Consider the following 19,401-nt stretch of genomic DNA (forward strand, 5'->3'; position numbering starts at 1 on the left):
CACTGTCCAGTAGGTTTTTCTCAAATAGAGTTAAAAAGGAAGCCAGAGAGACAGGCGAGCCATGTCCCAGAACATGGACAAGCTTTTCTGACTGCTAACTCCTACACAGGAAGAATGATCACCTGTGTGACTCCAGCTCTGACTGGTTAGCCGACCCCAGGAATTAACCTAATCAACTGTGGGCTTTGAATCTAGGTGGGGTTAGAAAGTAGCTGTTGGGAGAGTAGATGTTTCTCAAGCCTATAATGCATTTAATTCAGATCTAACTCCTCTCCTTTGGCCATTTATCCATTTTGTATGATGATGGACATCTGGAGAAAGGTTTCCTGCTCATAGATGAAGACTGACCAGAACAGTGGTCCCAATTGGGTGAGAAGAGACAGAATGATTAGCTTGCTGGCTTTGTATTGGTTTACATAAATTGGAAAGATATTTTTTGTTTATAGATATGTATTTGCTGATTATATGTTGACATTTATTTTCAAGGAACCATTCAAGGAAGCAAACAAATTTTATCATTTTTAATTATTTTTATTTTATTTAATCTTTTTTTTACATTCCAGATTTTATCCCCTCCTGGTCCATCCTCTGACTGTTCCACATCCCATACCTCCTCCCCTGCATCCCTCCACCGTCTCCATGAGGATGTCCTCACATCACCCCCATCCTACCAGACCTCCTCACTCCCTAGGGCCTCCAGTCTCTTGAGTGTTAGGTGCATCTTCTCTGACTGAACCCAAACCTGGGAGTCCTCTGCTGTATATGTGTTGGGGGCCTCATCTCAGCTGGTGTATGCTGCCTGGTTGGTGATTCAGTATCTGAGAGATCTCAGAGGTCCAGGTTAATTGAGATTTCTGGTCCTCCTACAGGGTTGCCCTCCTCCTCAGCTTCTTCCAGCTTTTCCCTAATTCAACCACAGGGGTCAGCAGCTTCTGTCCATTGGTTGGGTGTAAATATCTGCATCTGACTCTGTCAGTTGCTTGTTGGGTGTTTTGGAGGGTGGTCATGTTAAGTCCCTTTTTGTGAGCGCTCCATAGCCTCAGTAATAGTGTCAGGTTTTGGGGCCTCCCCTTAAGCTGGATCCCACTTTGGTCCTGTCACTGGACCTCCTTTTCCTGTCTCCTCTCCATTTCCATCCCTGCAGTTCTTTCAGACAGGAACAATTATGGGTCAGCGTTTCGACTGTGGGATGGCAATCCCATCCCTCACTTGATGCCCTGACTTTCTGCTGGAGGTGGGCTCTACAAGTTCCCTCTCCTCACTGTAGGGCACTTCACTTAAGGTCCCTCCCTTTGAGTCCTGAGAGTCTCTCACCTCCCAGGTCTCTGGTACATTCTGGAGAGTAACCCCCACCTTCTACCAAATTTTATCTTGATGAGTTTGTTCAGGGGCTAGAGTAGTGGCTTGGTGATTGAGAACACTGGCTTCTCTTCCAAAGCATTCTATTTTGGTATACAAGGGAAGTTCACAACTTCCTATAACTCCAGCTCCAAGAGATTTAAAAACCTCTTCCAGCTTCCCTTCACAACTATTCTCACATGACAATTCCCCACACACAGACAAATAAACACACAATTATGAATTAAAAAATAAATCTCTTACAAAACATTCATAGTGCATATTACAAACTAAAGCAGGGACGGGACAGGTCTCACAAGAAAAAAAAATGGACCCTCCAATACCCTATGAACTCCTGGAAAGGGCTTCATGAATAATAACCAAAGTTAAGGACTTAGTCTTAGGCTGGTTTACACCTGTAATCCCATATAGGAAGCTAGAAACAGGAGACTTGCTGTATGCATGAGTGGGGTCTGGTATACAAGTGAGTTCCAGGCTGAGCTACCCAGTGAGATCTTGTTTCAAGAAACAATCTAGAGGTGGGAGAGGAAGCACTCTCCCCGAAATTGTGTTCATCTCCCCCTCCCAAATGTGTTTCCCAGACTTTCAAAAGTGTGCACACGAGTGTGCATCTCCTTGAATGTGCTCATACCCATGGTCGAAGAACCAGTTGGGTTCTTGCTGTACTCGAGACGAAATGTGTGTAGGAACTACCACGCACAGACCTGTTAATGCTGTATTATTCATCCTCTAAGATATTTCCTGCAAAAACGTCCAAAGTACCTTCTTCCTACAGTCTAGATTATGAAATTAACCCTCAGAACCTCACTAGGAGGAAAGTGGGTGTTTGCAAAGATGATGGGGCAAGAGGGCAAAAAGCTGAATCCCATCAGTGTGAAGCAACAATCCAATACACGGGTGAAGATGGCAGAGCCTAACTGCCAAGGTATAGAGTGGGAACGTCAGCCAGCCAGTCTGCTACCTGGGATTCCTCTCTTTCCCCTCCCCTGCTTAGTCACATCCGAAGCATATTCATTTATCTGTTATGTTCCCCGCCACGGAACAGGCAGACCAATAGATGCTAATACAAACAGATCTGCATTGCCTAAACCTTACCATTGACCTGCGACTCAACCTCGTATCCCAGAACATCTTGAGGAAATTAATTGGTGCTGCTAAAAAGCCAGTTTGATACACTGCTTAGCGGTTCATGCTGAAGTCTCTGATCCTGGAAGGATAGGGCCACACGTGTAGTTTCTATTAGGGCCAGAACGCCTGCAACTCTGAGCAGTGTGGTGTGAAAAATGTATCAGAATTCTGACGCATGGGCGAAATCATGGCATATGAGTGGCAAAATGTAGTTCTTCCTGTAGTTATCTGTGCTTGGTAAGCCTGTGGACCTCGGTTCCACTGTCATTGTCCCACATAGATGTTTTAAAACTGCCTTCTTGTACACAACGTTTAGATTACCCAAGTACTGTGACCCATGCTACCAGGAAAATACTTTGAAAATTAGACTTCATGGGTCATTTACATTCTAATCGATGTATTCTTCTGAAAAATTTCTTGGCTTATCATCTTTTTTCTTCATCGTATAGCCCACCCTATCCCTAATCCCTACAGTTAGAAGAGGACAACAGTGCCTCTGTATTTTGGGGTTTTGTGTTTGTTTGTTTGCTTGCTTGTTTGTTTGTTTAATTTCATTATGAGAGGGATCACAGGTTACATTCTTCCTCAAAGAGGTCTAAACTGAGCACCACATTAAAGGCCCTGGGCATTTTCATCTTCAACATTGACTTCAATGTTGGTTTCATCATATTTCTCCCTTTGATTATTTTGCTTTCTTGCTTAAAAATCTTTTAAGAAGACCCTGCGGGCCCCCAGAATAGCTTACATCTCTAGTTTCAACTTCAGTACACTTCCAGCACACTGAATTCTACTACTTTGCTTGGGACCATCTCTTCTGCCTGGAAGAACACTCCCTCCACTTTGGATTTTTAACCAAAATAAGGCCCCACCCCTAAGTGGGAGGACTTCTGAAGGAAATGGCTGATGGAGGAAGGACAGTCAGTGCCCTTCAGAGGTACAGTCCCTCATAAGTTTGTCCACAGTCCAGAGAATAGTATTGCACCCATACATATGTGGGCGACGTGTAACGGTTTCCTCTGAGATAAAAAAACATCCATCTGGGAAGAAGGTTCAGAATCATGACATCCGAAGTTCTAAAAGTGAGGTGAAACAGTCTATCCTTCGGAGAAGCCCCTTAAGCTCATGAAGCAAACAGCTTTAAGGCCTCAGGAAATCCTGAGCCTACTAGATATCCAGGGCCCACCCTCCGGAAACTGTAAAGACTACGAAGAGACACAAACTCAAGACACCTGAAAGAGATAGAAACCAACTGAGCTGCCTAGAAGAGGCTCAGACAAGACCTACCTAGAAGAAAGAGAAATCAGCAAAGCTGTGGGAAAGAAACAGAGACCAGCTGAACACCCTAGAACTGCAGATTTAGCCAATCTAACCTAAGGCTCAGACCGACAGCTGGAGAGAAGGCTCCCCAACCTGTTGAACGGCATTTGGCAGTGTGTCCTGGGTTTCCGAGTTTTGTGACTCGCCCACACTAGTGGGGCATTTACTGTTGCAGCGGTCTTTTGTTATTTCTTCTCCTATAAGTAGGTCCCTGTACATACTCCTGTAAGGAATGCCAGTAAAACTCATAGTTCACCAAGCTGGACTTGGTGACATCCATGCTTTGGTCGGCCACTGGTTCCTTACTCACTATGCTTTCTCCGGACTATTTTCATGCCACAATGGGCATTACTGATTGTACTCCGTGGGTTATTACAAAATCAAGAACAAGAAGTGATAATGAGGCACAGAGGAAGATGTGTGCCAAGACGTGGAAGGCAGAGTAAGGCGGGGAACATCATACCATTACATTTACATACAAATCTACCGAAGAATCCATAGATGCTTCTACATGGGCATACCGATGGATGCCGGGACCTATAACTCCAGCATCGGAGGATGAAGACCGGCAGATCTCAGAAGCCCCTTTACTAGATAGGCTTTCCAAAACAGGGAGCGTCTGCCTTAGTGGGAGACCCTGTCTCAAGGCAATGAAGCAACAAGGTGAACAGTGATGGAAGAAGAATGTGTCACCCTGCTCTGATGTCTACGTTTACACACATGGGACACACACACACACACACACACACACACACACACACACACACACGATAATCATATAGGGAAAGGTCCTGTGGTTTTGGTGTCCAAATTCACTCTCATGGGAACTATACACTCCCAGCCCCATGTATGAATTGGAGAGAGAAAGACGACGACAAGATTAGAAGAGGTCTCCTGTGAGGTGGTATTTCTGATACTCTAGGTATTTTCAAGTCTTTGGCCTTCCAGCTGAGGCAATGAATTTGTTCCTTTCGCAATGCAGACTAAGCTACTGTTGGGTGTCTAGGTATGTTAACTAAGATGTGGCAATTTATAAACCAATTCCCTAGTTTAATTAATGAAATATTTTTGAAATTTCATTTAATTGCCTTTATTAAAGAAATAGTAAAATCGATATTGTACCAACTTTATGAATGTTTCAATATTGGAATTTTTTTTATCTTGAAACACGTGTATTCTTAGCGAGCTTTTGGGGGGAATTTCACAGATTTGAAACACGTGGAACTCATAGAAAAACATTTAGGCGTCAGCTTACCCCTCCCCCACTGGTGTTCTAGAGACCAAACACAGGCCAGCAAGCTTACTGCAAGGCGATCTAGTCACTGAGCCATCTAGCTGACCCAAATCATACACTGGGATATTTTAATCTAAACAAGAGTTTCCCTAGTATCTGTTGAAATTTGCCACCATTTACTTCATCTGATATAAGTGCTACTTCAGGGGAAAAAATTCATCTTTGAACACACATAAGTTTCTCTATGGTTTGTTTTAAAATGTCAGGTTGATGGTTTGTTTACATTCTAACCATGGATACAATTTAGCAACATCTAAGTAAATAGCATAGAACGGGTATCTGGGATCCTGAGATTTTTTTCTTTTTTTTTTTTTTTAGGTGACTCAACTTATGTATTAGAGAGGGTTTGCGGTCAGACAATATAAAAGGAAAAAGTGGCGAATTTGTCATTAATGAAATTATGGCTCAGCGTGTCCTATGCATCTGGTCTGAGTGTACACACTTCACTTCCGTTCCCTTTTTCTCTCCTGCACGTTCCACGGCTGATTTTTCTGCAGCTCTCGGTGCCCAGGATGTTATATGTCCACCCCACTCTTCAGAGTGCATTCCCCAATAGTGAACACAAAGTGTCACTGTGACTACATGCTAATGGCCCCAAACCTGAGGAAAACTTTGCCAAACTTGGAGGATTTCATTTACTTGCAAGTGTGCGCTCCGTCTGAAACCTTCATGATTAATTAGCTTTGATTTAATTTAGATGAGATTTGAATGTTAATTATTCTGTATCTTGGTCTTTCAGACACTTCGAGGTAGAACTTTGCCCCTTAGCTTAAGAAAGACAGAAAGAAAACACGAATTTCTGGGACACTTCAGGTTTCCCGTCTGATGATGTGAAAATAAAAATCGGTCTGGGGAGGTTCATAACGGCCCTGCCGCACACATTTGTAGAATGGAATGTTACACATGGCTTAACACTGTCACAGAGAAGGATGTTCTGGTCAGAACAGTGAATGGACAGACTCAAACCCCTAAGCACACACCTCACCACAGGTAAACACCGGGGCTGGATGATACCCAGGTTCTTGAAACCTGCCTCTTCCTTCTCAATCGCTTTCCTCTATAGAAAAATATATTCTGGGAAGACACATCTATTTTTTTAAATGCATTTTCAACTGGAAACAGGACGATTTGACTATTTTATATATTTTATATATTTTCCACTATATCAAGGTCAATTTTCCTTGTTTCTGGAGGCATACATTTCTCATAGAAACATCTATGAATAGCATCACTGCAAACACACATTTTCTTTTAACATCTGCTACAGGTGTTTGGCTTATTGCATACACTAATGAATTAATTGATAATGAATTAGTTTTATTGCTTTTAAATCACAAAATCCAATTAAACATTATGTATTTTTTTAGTATAAAAACTATGACGATAAGTTTCAGGATTCATATTTTAAGATACTACACATATATATATATATATTTGTGTGTGCGTGTGTGTGTATGTGTGTATGTGTGTGTATATGTGTGTGTATGTGTGTATTTGTGTGTGTATGTATGTGCATATGTGTGTGTATGTGTGTGTATGTGTGCATGTGTGTGTGTGTATTGTGTGGTGTGTGTGTGTGTGTGAGCAATTCTGCTACCTGTAATTGCTTAGTCTGTTTATTTATCTTAAGAGATCTTCATTCAAACCCAACCCTGAAGATAGTTTTCCCCTGCTCCATCACTACCGTCTTCTAAAGTTATTTTTCCCATGATTACATTAACAGAGTGCTTTATGGATTTTTATTGAGGTACTACTCTGCAGCTATGACAACATGTGAGTTTAATCTTCATGTGCTAATCAGCACGTGCCTTTGTAGGAAAGGTGCTAATTAATAAATATCTGCTAAAATTCTCCACCATGTCTGCTGTATTGTCCCCAGGAAATTTATTTAACCTTGGCTTATTTACTTTTTTAAATTCTCAGCTAGTGAAAAAGACATTGCAGTAGGTACTTTAAAATGATGAATTTGTTTTAGAATAGTTGTTAGTCACTATAACAGTAACCAAATTTTAAAATATTATTTGTAATTAAACTGAAAGTGGCAGATAATTTTAGGAAAGCCTGTAGAGGAAGCTTCTCTTGATTCGTATATATGGATTAAATGTCTGGATTGACTTTTGGAGAAATGTGTCTGAGGGTTTTTACCTGTGTAAAATTTCAAGGAAATTGTAGAGGTAAGGTCTTCGCTATTTTTCTCCAATAGCAAAACATCATATTAGATGCTTGATTTTGAAGACTGGAATTCTGGATGCTAGAAATATGCAACTTCATTTTATAAGCCTTACCTATTTTAAGGTTCAAAATGCGCTTTAGTCTTACAATTTAAAAATAAAGTATTTGGTCTCAAAGGACAGATAGAGAGATACAGATATGCGAGATATATCAATGAAGGAAGCAGCAGACACATAAGGAGACATTGTCATGCGGCAGAGTTGACAGTGATGGGCTCCACAGTGCAGAGAAATTGGTAAGTGCCATTGCAAGCAATTCAGGGCGAGACATCACTAGAACGGCACGGTAGATAACGTTGATTGGAAAACACTCTTCTGGCCTTGAATTGCCATACATCCCTCAGGAAGCGTCATCTCCAAACAGCTCTGTAACAATCACCTTGCATCTCAAATGATATCCCACTTTCTGCTTACCCCTCCACAAAGCTCCGATCTCACATAGGTTCTCTCCTCCCTCCCCTTTGCCTGTATGATGGTGCTCCTCTACCCACCCACCCTCTCCCGCCCCACTGCTCTAGCATCCCTCTACACTGGGGTATCAAACCTCCACAGGACCACCGGCCTCCTCTCCCGTTACTGTCAGACAAGGCCATCCTCTGCTACGTATGTATCTGGAGCCATGGATCCCTCCCTGTAGTCTCCTTGGTTGGCGGTCTACTCCCTGAGAGCACTGGATGGTTCAGCCGGCCGATGTTGTTCTTCCTTCGGGCTTGCAGTCCCCCCTCGTTCCTCTAGTCCTTCCTCCAGCTCCCCACCAGGGTCCCTGAGCTCACTTTGAAGGTTGGCTCCAAGCATCCACATCTGCACTAGTCAGTGATTAAAAATATAAAAAAGAAAAAAAAAAAGAAAAAAAAAAGAAGTCATTAATCTAAAATAATTGACTCCACCTTTCTGCCACACATGTTTAAATTTTAGCTTGTTCCAAAGATAACACAAAATAGTAAAATCTTCGAAAACGTTATTCTTGCAAAAATATAACAAAAGCAAACAAAAACTTGAATATTATATATAACCCGTTTCCTCTGTGCTTGTTCTTTTTAATTCGGATGCTAATTCATATTTCAAAAGGTAATTTAATACAAAGAACAGAGTGTTTAAAAGGAAGTAAAATGGTCAAAATGATTTTGAGTTTAAAGATGGAAATTATACAATAAATTTATAAAGAAATTATTAATGAATCCCCCCCTTTCACACTTAGTGGTAGCATGATCGATCACCCACAGAAGCTGTCAGAACAGGAAAATTAGGCAGGTGGTAAAAGAACAAGTACATCCATAACTCAGTAAGTTCTCGAGGGCGGAGTGGGGGCAAACAGTCACCTTGCATTTGTTTCTGATTCTTCTGTACCTGGTTCCCTCTTAGATGACTTTTGCCAATTCAGGCTTCTATTTCCTTATAAAACAGCAGCTATCTAGCCTTTCTCTTTCTTCCATGTAAGATACCAGTGTGAAGATAATTAACAGCTTTATTTGGGTGGATTTACTGCAGGGGAGTGGAAAATATTGATCCACAAATACTGCACAAAGAGACGAAAGTTCCTTCTCACAAGCAATGAGCTTCTTTGTGACTTCTTAAGCTCTCCAAAGTCTGTTTAACACTACCAATTACAACTTTGACCGAGAGACCCAGAAAATATAAAAATGAGAATATATAATACTATTAGCCCATCACTCCAGAAATACTTCTACTTCACGCCTAGATCTAAAGTCCTTAATACTCTCAAATTCCTTTGCACTTAATATTCGGTACTCTTTGAGGGTACTGCTAATATTCATCTCTCCTCAGTTATGAAACTTAATTCTACCCTAGTTCTATGCAGAGTATAGCATCATCCAGGATCCTCATGTTTATTCTTCTGACACTTCCTGTCTGTTCAACATTCTGTCCTCTACTCCATAAAAATGACAGCCAATTACCTGTGCACTCCTCTCCATTAGCATCTCTTGCTTCCTTCAAATTTTCCTCAGGTCATCTTGCTCTTCATATCAACCTGAATAGTCTACATGAGGTTTCCCTTTTCTCACGTACTAGGTGCCTATTTTCATGTCATGTTATTTTGAGTGTCTAATAAAAGGAACTTTTAAAAAGAAATCAACTTATAAAGGGAACCATTTAATTAGGAGTTTGCTTGCAGTTTAAGAGGGTTTGTCCATGGCCATATGGTGGGGAGCATGGCAGCAGGCAGGCATGGTGCTGGAGTAGTGAAGTAGTTGTTGTGAGTTCACACATGACCCATAAGTGGCAGAGAGAGAGAGAGAGAGAGAGAGAGAGAGAGAGAGAGAGAGAGGGAGAGAGAGAGAGAGAGAGAGATCCCCTCAAAGCCCAAATCTGGCCTCATTCAACAGGACCAAACCTACTCCCATGAAGCTTCACTTCCTAATCCTTCCTAAGTAGTTCCACTAACTGGGAACTAAGCATCAACACATAAGATCCTTGGGGTGGGGGGTGGGGGAGGGGATGGCGTTATCATTCAAATCACCACAGTAAATACTATGAATAGCCAGCCTTTCGCTCTCTGTCACAAGCATCTTCTTACACCTCAATCTTCCTAAGTGATAACACAAGAAACACCCACTGAGCGACTTTCCCTGTATGAGAACCAACGCAAGCAAGACACATGGCTTCCCTGAAAGAACATGGCAATCATTTTAACTACACATTTAACTGCATTTATTTCGCATGAAGCAAGTGTACCTGTCATCAAATCAGAATTCATAAACACAAAATTTGGCCACGAACAATGAGATTTTATTTTTAGAAGCAAATGCAATGATTAAAGTAACAATCCACTATTTTTCCCAAGTGTATTTGTGCTTCAATATAATGCATCCATATAATTTATTACACGATCTGGTATGTTTTTTTGAGGATAAATAGGACTTGAGATAAAAGAAATGAGGAACAAGTTTTGTTTTAGACAAACAGGGATATTTAGTCACCGTGATTGAGTAGATTGACTAGCATCGAACCATGTAATCGTTTTGTTGATTCTTTGTAGTTTTCAAATATTCAGGCAAAGACTACTAGTGTTAAGGCTTTTAGCTAAAGGAAAGCTGAGGTCATGTAGATCAGACCTGAACACAGGACAGAAGAGCAGCAACTGTGATGTATCCTGACTTTCCTAGCATAGCCAAATGACTCTCTGTCTCCATGCTCGTGTGTGTAAATGGGAATCAGTATAGCTAGGACCCCAAGAGTAAAAAGGAACTTGTGAATTCCCAATATTACTTAAGACTACAAAAGGGCTGGATGCGAAGGCATCCACATGCTACAGAGACTTGCTTAATCATTTCCTTTGACCTCTGTCACCAAAGAATACGGACTAATATCTATTAGTGTCAAGCTTATAGGAGAGTCCCAGAAAAATACTTTGAACAAAGACAGATGGACTGTAGGCCTGCGATGCAAATGCATGAATAGAGCCCAGAGGATACGCAAAGATACAGAGAGTCGCAAAGGCACAGAAGCTGCACACTTTCCTCTCGTGAAAACCGGCAAGCATCCTTTTGCTGCCCTGGATGCTTTGATTTCCCTCTCTCTAAGCAGTTGAGTGAGTGCAGATAAGAATTTCTTGTTTGTCGGCTCCTTACTGGCCACAGTGAGCCAGCAGCACTGCCAAGTATGTTGGTCTTTCTGCTCTCACAGACTGACCTGGAGAGGTCACCTCTAGCCTTCCAGGGACAAACTGTTTCCAGAGCTGGCAGAGGCCGTGGGCTAGCAGGTAGTGGCAAAAGAAATAGACATGCACAAAAAAAAGACACTTGAAAACACCACACAAACTAATATTTTGCCTGTGGGAGGCCAGGGCTATTTTTATTTATCATGCTTGACATGAACCCACGATAAACAGAATATGGCCTCATATGTAGCAAAGGCAAGACAAAAACATGATGTCCTCTAGTACACAGTGGCAAGGACCTGGAGGACACAGGTTCTGAGCTTTTCTCCACAGTTCACGAGTCATTTGCTATCATGTTGAGACTTAATTTTTACAAACAGAATTACCATTGAATTTTGTCCTTTTGTGTATGGGGGTAGATGAATTCAATTTCTCCTGCTTGTAAAGTTGCTTTTCAAAAGAGAGAATATAACACTATCTAGGGTGATGTTGGACTTTATCCATTCCAGGCCAGGTTTAGAGTTCTATGTGTTGGGGTCAGGTGAGGCATCCTTACGTTTATAGGGTGTTATTGAAGAAATTAAGGTTAAAAGCTGCACTGGAATGATCTAAACTTGTTTTGCACTTAATTTATTAGATTTAAATTGGAAAGTATTTTAAAAAATTGTTAGCTCGATATCAGTGAATGACCACACCCTTTTTATGATATCAAAGAGCAAGAGTCATGGATGGACAGGATGTCCAGATTTTACAGATGCCTCTCTACCAGCGGAGGAGGAGGGTCCCAGAGCTTAGATCACACCCAGTCTCAGACCCAACAAACACACGAAGCAAGGGTTTCTTTATTCCAGAGCAGCATGCTTTGTACAGCACAAAGATGTTTGATAAAGGGCACTCTCACATTTGAAACGGTGCGATAGCTTAAAGGTGGAAGCAACAGGATAGCTACCAGAGTTTGGGGAGAGTGGGGCACACGGGTGACTTAGAGAGCTCCATCAGAGGACATTATGCTATTTAACATTATGTTAAATGGATGGCAGGCATTCTTGTGTGTCATGCAGTGGGGTGACCAGATAAGGTACTGAGCACCTGAAGAAGCCAGAGGAAGAATTTGGAATTTTTCTGCCACAAGGAAAATTGAATATCTGAGAAACACTGGCCCTTGCTTAAGCCGTACACAGTGTGTGTATGTACAGAAATGTATGTATTTATGTATGTATGTATGTATGTATGTATGTATGTATGTACAGAAGTGATCCACAGTATCCCATTAATGTGTATAATCTTTTTATATGTGTTGAATAAATTTAACTTCTTAAAATAATGAAGGAAAAACTATTTAACATTATGTGAAAACACGAAAGTATGTTTACTCCCTTACTTGTTGCAATAAAGCTAGCAGTGTTTGCTGGAGAACGCACCCCCAAAGGCGGTAATTTGATGCGATAGATGAGCAGGCCACCTCTTTCCACCACATCTCCCAAGCCCTGCCCTTTCAACTCCTCCTTCCAGTGAGCACCCACACTGGCCCGTCATGCCTGAAGTATAAGACTTCCTCCAGACCCCTTTCTCCTTCTCCCCTGCTCCATCAGTCTTGCTATCATTCCTTCCTGGGTCTGTTTCAACCTGAATGAATTCACTTCAGTTACTTCTTTTAGAAGGTTCTTCTCAAATAAAGGCCAAGGAAAAAGATCCTTCCTTACTTCCTTCCTATTTTCCTCCTTTTTTTTTTTTTGTAAAATTATATCTCACCTATTGCTGTGTTGCAAAATATGACTGCTTTTTGGTTTTGATAGTTGACCAGTTGAACATTCAAAATATGTATCCAGACAATCTAGACATCTAAGCTATGCCTGATATCTTCAACGCATATTGAGTTTCACAAGCACTATGGAAGGTTCGGGTCAGAGCCCAGCTCATTGCCTCCTTCTGAAACTCATTTGAGAACAGAGAGCTGCTGATCACCTCAAGGAATCGACTTGAAAGTAAGGGATCTGAGATGAGAGCGAGGGGCTAGTCCTCGACTTCCCTCCTGTGTTGTTCCGTAGACTGAAACACGCAACAAGTGACGAAATGCCCAGGGTTCATTGCAATGAAGAATCTGACTTCTAAGTCTGTCAGGATTGAAAGCTGGAAATCTCCCGTGCCACCGGCAAGGATGAGCGCTCCAAGTGGAAATGCTGTACAGCATCAGTGGCCGTGAACAAGTGGGAACATAAAGTAAGGAATGGCCGGCTAGAAGACAGGAGGAAAAGACACATGGAGTCTTGCCACATTTGGGAAGAATGAAGACTCTTCTCAATGGTGTAAAAGTAGGAGATGGTCCTAAGATGCAACTCTTCAGCAGGAAAGTTTTGATACAGTAATAACTTAAAATGTTACCAACACCAAACCCCACACCACTGCTGATGCCAAGAAGCGCTTGCTGACAGAAGCCTGGCATTGCGGTTCCCTGAGAGGCTCTACCAGCACCTGACCAATAGAGGTACAGATACGCACCGCTAACCATCACACTGAGCCGGTGAACCCCCGTGGAAGGACTGAAGGAGCTGAAGGGAATTTCAACTCTATAGGAAGAACAATATCATATCCAATATCAACTAACTGCCCCCCTCCCCGAGCTCCTCCGGACTAAATCACCAACCAAAGAGTATACATGGAGGGAGCCAAGACTTCAAATACGTAAGTAGCCGAGGATGGCCTTATCTGACATCAGTGGGAAGGGAGGGGAGGGAGGCTTAATGCCCCAGCATAGGGGGATGCTAGAGTGGTGAGGCAGGAGTGGGTCAGTGGGTGGATGAGCACCCTCAAAAAGGCAAAGGGAGGGGAGAGGAGGGGATGGAATGGAGGAGTTGTGGAGGGTTAACCGGGAAAGGGGATATGATTTGAAATGTAAACGAAAAAAATGCCTAATAATAAAAACAATTTTACCAACAGGACCCAAGCATCGAGTAAATTTAAGGAAACATAACTATTAATTTTTACTTGTCACGTTGAATGTTTAGAAGCTGCCAATATCCACTAAGCCTGTTCGAGCTTGCCGTTATCCTATCCTAGACTGACCGTAGCAATTATCTCATCATATTATAATAAAATGTCAACGTTGTTTCTAACTAGCTAATTAAACTATACCCTCCAAAAGAACTGCTCTAGCTTGCCCTGGTTATCTACTTCACATAATGGATACCATAAGGAAAGAATTCTTACTAAATTTATTACGGCTTTAATCACATAACAATGCATAATAATAAACTGTTTCCTATATAAAGTCTGTGCTGACACACTTGGTTGTGTGACTGGAAGAATAAAAGGAGTGTGTAATTCTGAAAGATAGTAAGATATAGTAGTCCATTATTTTTACTTTAAAATATGCTTGTTCCAACACATATAAGAGTAGGCAGATAAACCTGCCAGCATTTATTCTTTTATTCAAAGATTTAGCTGTAATACATTTTGGTGACACTATTACAAGGTCTCAGAATAAAAGCGGGAAGACGAAAGGCAGAATGAGGGACAGGAACTTTTTGTTGAAACTGGATCACACACTGACTCACCGGAAATACCCTACAGCACTGAGTATACCTATCTCCCTGCACGTTCGCCTACTCTTATGTTACTCTGCAGGCAAAGACCTTTCTCACTAGACAAAATGGCCCAATGATAAACGAGGCAGGACTCTGCAGCCAAGACCACGAACCATAGTTCGAGGTCCACACCAGGACGTTTCCACCGTCACTGGAACCTTGCTGTCAATGTCACGTGGATCATGCCTGAATACAAAGCGTGTTTCCTGAGACTTTGTGATAAAAATCTAAAGATCGAAACTATTTTTAACCATCAGACTTAGAGACCCTGCATGTGTTTCAAACTTTGGTGTATCGAGGGTGACTTTGGTGTCTTTGATGACCTTGTTAATGTGTTTCATTAGATATATTCTAATGAGTTGAATGGCTCTCCAGCCCTGGGTCCTTCATAGACACAAGATATACACCACATAGAAGCTAATAAGAAAATCATTAAAATAAATAAGCACATAACAGTCGTATGAGAGATCACAGAATCTGGGTGGGATTCCTACAAGGTGTTCAAGAGAGCCCTCTTTAATCACATAACAATGCAGCTTTTGTCTCTTGATTTGTGGGAAAACAAGGGGAGAAAAGCTTGGGTGCTTGTTGTCAATGCATAGCCTACAAGTCACCTGTTGTAAATTTACTTTGTTATAGTGTAATTAGCTGCCACATGGCCAGATTTGCTAAATGTGCTTCCTCCTGTTGGAAGCTTGACAATTGAATGCCACAGAATATCAATACCAATCTTTTACAGCCCCTTGCCAGAGGAGCCCGAGGATATGTTGAGCTGGCGAGGTAACTGCATTAGAGAATTGAGTTTGTTCTTTTTTAGAAGACAAATATACTATCTTTGAAGCCACTTGCACTGAGAAAAAAAATCATCCTTAAATACTAGTGTACAACACCAAACAGAACTTGTTAATAATAGGGGTAACCTGGCATTGAAAAATATAAGGAACCTATAGACTCACAAAATAAATGGTATCTAAGAGCAGTAAAGTCCTTACAGATGCTGTGCTTAGAGAAATAAATGTGTAGGGTTGTGCACTGTAACAGTCAGTCAATGCAGTGTTGTCATCCATAATGACAGCTGTGAGATAAAGGCTCTTAGTTTTCTACAAAACTACACACACATGCACACACACACATGCACATACACACAAACACATGCACACAAACACACACACAGACACAGACACACACACATACACACATACATATACAGACACACACACAGAGACACACACACACCACACACACACACACAAACACATACACACACATATACCACACACACACACACACACATACACACACACACACACACATGGACAAAAGGGAGCAAACACAATAGCAACTTGTTTGACAAGCACTAAGAACTCCTTTATACTTTCTTGAAAAAAATTTTGACTAATATGGAAAATCCAATTTACTCAATTATTTTCAGTGAAACATGAAAAGTTGAACATACATTAATATATAGCCGTTTTTAATGGGCTGTAGAGATGGCTCAGTGGTTAAGAGCAATTGTTGCTTTTGTAGAGGGTGCAGGCTTGGTTCCAACATGGGAGCTCACAACTATCCATAACTCAAGTTCCAAGGTATCTGACACCCTCTTCTGACATCCATGGTACCAAGCACACACATAGTACACATGCATGCACGCAGGCAAAACACTCATGCACATAAAATAGAGTAAGTCAATTTAAAGTATTTTCACTCTATCAATAAATTGTATATTTACACATTAAATTAAGAAGTGTATATGTGAGAGAGATACAGAGACAAAGAGACAAAGAGAGACAAAGAATCAGAGAAAGAGAGAGAGGAAGAGAGAGAGAGAGAGAGAGAGAGAGAGAGAGAGAGAGAGAGAGAGAGAGGGGGCTTGAAACTAGGGTCTCATACATGCTAGGCAAGCACTCTACCACTGGGCAATATTCAAGGCAGGGCAGTCAAAGTTGGGATTATTTAAGAAATCAGTAAGACATGACTTTAGCAAAAGGGAAGCATAGTGGGTCATAATTTCAGAATGAATCCCCCTTGATGTCAAGTTGAAGAGATACAGTCTTATGAAAGCCACACATTTATCTTCAGTCACTATGGCCTTAAGCCAAATCTTAAGCTAGAGCAAGTATTGGTGTCTATTTGCAAGCTGGGAGTGTCTCCTTCCCTTTCTGACTTGTCCTTCCTTCCTTCAGTTTCTTCAGAAGTTGTAGGTTACAGCTTTAAAGACATATACAGGACAGGAGTCCTGGGGGTGCACTGCAGATGACACCAGCATAGTCCTGAAGAGATGGCATCTTCTGTTTGGCTGTCTTCGCCGTCAACTGTGTGACGGCTATGGCTTGGCGTTTATCTAAGACACTTCTGCTATTGCGGAAGTAAAAAGAATGGTCTTTTGGAAACATGATCCCCCTGAAATGCAGCTTTAGGTCTCGGGACATGTGTCACTTTAATTTCCTTTACTAGTCTCTTGTGTGTGTGTGCCTGTGCTTGGAGAGCAAGAGTCCCATCAAGCGTCTTACTCAATTTACTCTCTGCACTGTCTTTTGAGACACCTCTCCTGTACTCTGAGCCCATGGGCTAGGTAGACTGGCTGGCCACCAAGCCCCAGGAATTCTCTCCATCTCCCAGAATGGGAATTGCAGGTGTCAACCTCCATGTTTGGCCTTTTGCATAGGTGCCAGAGATTTAAACATGGGTCCCTGTGTTTGTTTAATAAATGCTTTATTGACTAAGCTCTCCCAAGCCCTTAAGAATAATTTATAAAACACAAGTAGGCGGGACATAGAGATGGTTCAGTAATTAAGAACACATAGGGCTCCTGCAGAGGACCTTGGTTCTGTTCCCAGCACCTACATGTCAGTGCATAACCTCTTATAAAGCTGTTCCAGGGGACCCAACACCCTCTCCTGTCCTCTGCTGGCATCTGCATGCACATAAGTTCATTCAGGCAGATATACATGCATATGAATTCAGTTGATAAATCTTTTACAAGGCATAACCAGGTTCTTACTATTATGAATGGATTTACTTAAAGGTTATGCGAACATTTAAACACACACACATATATACACGCACATACATATATATGTGTGTGTTTAAATATCCACATGTTTATATATTTAAATATGTACACATATATTCTGATATACATATATGTGTATGTATATAAAGATATATAGATATGAATTAAGAGTTACATTCTGAAATCCTACTGGATTTTATCATCTGCTTAGGATCTTGGGATCTGTGAATATAGAACAAACAAGGGGGATAGTTTATGGCTGTCAAGTTCACCATTTAACTGCCTGGCAAAGTAATCTGCTTTACTTCCATTAGATAGAGGAGAGTTCTCACCTTGCGGCTCCAGAGGGATGCTGGGATGTCTAACTTCTAGCCTGACAAAATCTCAGACAACGACGTTTACAGACTAGGAAGAATGAGTCTTTGGTAGACTAGTAGACTTTCCTGTGAAACAGCTAAAAGGCAAACTTTATTCTTTATTATCTAAAATGAAAGTGAAAATGCAGTTAATTCATATTTAATAACCAAAGTATAAGAGGATCAGGACAAAATTATCCCTCATAGAAACCTGGTCTTTTAAGGGCTTATCGGAAACAGTGGTTCTCAATGCGTGGGGGTTGACTAACCCATTCACAGGGGTCACCTGCCAGTTATTTGACACAACAGGTATTTATATTATGATTCATAACAGTAAATAATTAGAGTTATGAAGCAGCAATGAAATAGTTTTCTGGCCGGGGGTCACCACATCGTGAAGAAACGTATTAAAGGGCTGCAGCATTCAGAAGGTTGATACGCTCTGGTCTAAGGCTGCATATGTATGTATAACACAGAAATGTTTTTCAAGGGAGCAAAGAAGAGTGGGAAGAGAAAATACAATACTGCTGACTGCCTTGCTAACCCACTCTGATTGCATTTGAATAACTGAATTCTCTCTAATCTACCAAAAGCTAATTTCCCCCCAATATTTGTCAATTCCCAAATAATTTGCTTCTTCATCTACAAATTGGTCTAGAAATAATGTGCAAAAGTGCAAATGTAGCCATTGTCTAATAAATGTCAATATTTTCTGAGTCAATAGTAACTTAGTAGCAATTTAAATGGTGCTAAATCTAAGAGTGAGATAATTTTTCTCATTCTTGTACTGACCAAAACTTATCAGATGGTTCTGAGTTACTCAGTGGTTTCATACAAGTAAGTTGGAAGATAAATCCTTATCAACCTTGAACATGGCCTTATTCAGATCTCTACTTACATCCCATATTATATAGATGGCTCTTTTACGATAAGGAGGATTGAGCCCACAACCTTGTTCGCATTATCTATATACAGAGACATTTGTGGAAATGAATTGAATAATGTTTATGGAATCTTTGTTGAGCTGATAAGATACAGTAAGTGTGGTACCGTAGGGATGTGTGTGAGATTCTAGCTCAACATCGTTTTTAATGTGTTGGAGGAAGATGCAGATCTCAAAACATACTCATAAAAATTTAAAATGTTCCTAGCTTGGGAGAAGAACCAAACACCAGGGACATCAGAAATATAATCCAAAGAAGTTAGAGCTATCTACATAAAAAGAAACTTGGCCTTCAAAAAATGCAAATGATTACATGCAAAAAAAAAAAAAGAAATGAAATGAGTTCTTCCCAGGAAAGGGAATAAAAGAATTCTGAAGTGCAAGGGTGATAATAATTTACAAATTAGATCTGTGTTTAATTTGAGATCGCTGTAAACAGAGCCAGGGTTCTTTTGGCCTGCGGTTGGACAGCTTTGTATAATAAATTGGCTAGCAAATTAGGCAGGTTTCTTTGTGCAGTGGTGAGGATTTTCTAAATTGGGGTATTCAAATTTTAA

This window comes from Rattus norvegicus, chromosome 15 (assembly GCF_036323735.1).
Source record: "Rattus norvegicus strain BN/NHsdMcwi chromosome 15, GRCr8, whole genome shotgun sequence".
Lineage (NCBI taxonomy): Eukaryota > Metazoa > Chordata > Mammalia > Rodentia > Muridae > Rattus > Rattus norvegicus.